Raw genomic sequence first — 3,602 nt, 5'->3', positions numbered from 1 at the left:
CCCAAGTAGCTGGGACCACAGGTGCCCGCCACAGTGCCCAGCTATTTTTTGGTTGCAGCCATCATTGTTGTTTGGCAGGCCCAGGTTGGATTCGAACCTGTGACCTTAGGTGTATGTGGCTGGTGCCTTAGCCACTTGAGCCACAGTGCCCAGCCTGAGTTATTTTTTTACTGAGGTGAAACTCACATTATAGAAGATCAACCATTTTGCAGTAAACAGTGACAATAGCATCTAGCACATTGAAAATGTTATGTGATCCCTATCTCTATTTAGTTTCAATCATTCCCATTACTCCAAAATACAACTCCATGCTCTAATACTTCCTATTCCTTCCCTTTCTCTTCGTTTATTTGTATTTACTTAACACTTGCTATTCCTTGAAGTGTTTGTTTGTCCTTGATGGCACAGGCTTTGGGGGCTGCAGTGGGTTGAATGGTGCCCCTCCAAGAGATTTGCTCTTGCTCTAATACCCAGAACCTGGAAACATGAACTTATTTGGAAAAAAATGTATGTGGGCTCTAAATACAACGACAGATTTTCTTATAAGAGCCACACAGAGGAGAGACATGGAGAGCAAGGCCACGCAGATATCACTGGCATAAATGTTCTTGCTAACATTGAAGAAGGGAATTTCAGGATGCTCACATGACCCAGCTATAGTGGCAAGTTTACTGAGTGATAGTGGACAGGCTTAGGAAAGGCTTGTTTGCTTTAGACAAAGTTTGCTTTAGCTTTGTCAATCGCACTACAGTGCAGCAGTGTGATCATAGCTTCCTGGAATCTCAGACTCCTGGACTCAAATGATCCTCCTGCCTCAGCCTCCTCAGTAGGAGGGATTACAGATGCCCACCACCACACCGGGCTAATTTTTTCTGTTTTTAGTAGAGAAAGGGTCTTGCTTTTTAGTAGAGAAAGGGTCTTGCTCTTGCTCAGGCTGGTCTCGAACTCCTAATGTCAATCAATTCTCCCATCTTGGCCTCCTAGAGTGCTAGGATTGCAGGCGTGAGCCACCAGACCCAGCCAACATAAAGGTTCTTCGTCATATCACAGAAGAGAATTGTAGAAGTGCACACAACTGAGCCATTGTGGTGAGTTTATTGAGTGACAGTAGACAGGCTTAGGAAAGGCTTGTGCAGAAGGGAAAGTGCTGTGGGGTAAACTCCCACAAAAATTAAATGAAATGTGCTCTTTTAATTCCAGAAACTGAGTGAAAAGACTCATGAGTATTATGTGTTATTGTTGAGGCCTAAGTGACCTGGGAAAGTGAGAGGGCCAGATTAGCTCCATCTTGCTGTTTACTACATAAGCCCCACTCCTAGCTGTTTACTACATAGGCCTCACTCCTAGCTGTTTACTACACAAGCCCCATTCCTAGCTGTTTACTGCATAACCTAGCCCTTCCGCCCCAACCTCTGCCAGTAAAACCTGCAGAGCCACTCCCTGCTGCCTTCCCCCACCCCTCACCTGTACCAATCCAAATCCTTCTTTACTAATGAAATCACCAACCATCAATGAAAAGTGTACTCGTACCCGACCCTACCCCTCTTGCTTTCTGTACCCCATAAAAACTCCACCCTGGGTTCAAGGCTCTTCCTCGGCTTGCATGCCAGGAGAGACCAGACCCAGGTCTGAATAAAACTCACCTTTTCTTTTTTTACAGCAGAGTGTCTCGGATTCATCTGTTGGGGCTATTTGGGAGAATAATTTTCGGGCATAACAAAAGCATGGTGGGGGGGGGGCCTGCAGGCAAGGCTGAACAACCTCCTACATGGAACCCCGACTGTGCAGTCAAGTCAGCCTGCCAGGTGAGGGTTGAAATGACCCGTCTGTGCAGAGGACATGACTCAAAGGTTGGTGTGAGTGAGAAGAAAAACTCCATCATAATGATGTGAGTAAAATACTCTATTGTAACAGTGGAAGCCTCCAAACCATAAGAAAACAGTCATGGAGCCCGTTTCTCAGAAATTTAATTGAGTACATAGAAGAAAATGGTTTATTCCCCTGTTTATCCTGACCTTTAACTTTAACAATGGAAGTCAGATAATGTATAGTTCTTTTAGGTTTTCAGAGAGGAATAGCCTGAGGCTAGTCTTAACAGGGTTGTCTTACTTTCTCGGACTTTCTTTCTTTAGGCTAATCTTAAAATGGTTATCTCACTTTCCCGGACTTTCTTTCTTTTCTATAATTTAAGATAAGAATAGAGGATGTTAGGATTATTGATCAATGTGGTGTACGTGACTAGCTCTCAATAAAAGGGAATGGAAAATAAAGACATTTTGCTACATGCCATCTAAGACTGTGTAGTTGTTTCTTGCTTTCATACAATTCTAGTGAGGCAAGAAAGTAAAAGCAGAACTAAAAGAATCTGTCCTAGCCGCCCTGTGTAGGCCTCAGCCAAGCCGCAGGCAATTCTGTTATCTGTATGTTTCTTCCTTGACATACGCAGGGCTTCCCAGGACTTCCCTCACCTTTGAGGGCGGGTAGTCCGACTGGTCTCTAGGATGCGGGCAAATCTGACCTTCCCCCTTGAGCCTGGGACCTTGAGGATGATGTCATGTCTCTCTGTTTTATGACCCTCACATGTACTTCCACCCTGAAAAGTGGATAAAAGAGAGGCAAGAGATTGAGTTGGGGGGCTCAGTTTTGGAGACACACTGGTGTTCCGAGTTACCCCCTGGCTGGAATAAACCCGCTTCCTCTAATCAACTCGTGTCTGGAGTCTTCTGTCTGTGTTGGTTTCCTGCTACACTAGGAGCGAGCTTGCACCCATGGCCAAGCCGTCCCTCTCTTCCCTCGAGAAACATCACCCAACAAAGTGCACTCCCTAGAAAGGAGGGGGCAGGCTTGAAAACAGCAACTGCAGAAGCCTGAGTGGTTGCTGTTTTTATTTGTTGAATTCAAAGAAGGTTGGTTGGTCAGTGTTTACTCCACTCTTACTTATAGCTTCCATTTTTCGCCCAAGGGGAGGTCAATACCACAATGCTAACTTATTACAATTGTGATGTGATTATACAACACTGGGAAATTTATGGCCCTTTTCTTCTCCTCGGGTCTGTCTCTTTGAGGGGTGTTCTGGCCAGTTGACCAGATTTTATGTTCCTTTTCTTTCTCACATCTCACTGACCACCTATTCCAACATGGAGATGCACTAAGAGACTGGAGGGAGGCAGCCACAAGCTGAGGAATGCCTGGAGCTGCCAGAAGGTGGAAGGTTGGGAGAAAGATCAAACAGGGCCAGAGTGCATGGGTTGGTTATATGAAATCTCCTATTTCATGGCCCTGGGATGAATATTTAATCACAACTATGTGCCTTGTTTCCCAGGACCAACTAAGTGTACTGGGTTGGAAAATATTCCCTCAAAATTATGTGCTTTTCAGAGTCTTAGAATGTGACTTTACTTGGAAATGGGGTTGTTGTAACTTATTAATTTAAGATGAGGTCAGACTCATCCAGGGTGAGAGTAGGGTGAGCCCTTGACCCAACATGACTGATGATCTTATGAGAAGAGACACAAGTACAGACAACACAGAGCTGGAGAGTCATGTGACAGCAGAGGCAGGTTCAAGGAATGTGGAGGATTGTTGGCAGCTGTTGGAAGATA

The sequence above is a fragment of the Otolemur garnettii genome, unplaced genomic scaffold (assembly GCF_000181295.1).
Source record: "Otolemur garnettii isolate 467f Iridium unplaced genomic scaffold, OtoGar3 scaffold00211, whole genome shotgun sequence".
NCBI classification, from domain to species: Eukaryota; Metazoa; Chordata; class Mammalia; order Primates; family Galagidae; genus Otolemur; species Otolemur garnettii.
The sequence above is the reverse complement of the archived record's forward strand: the minus strand, read 5'-3'. Positions refer to the sequence as shown.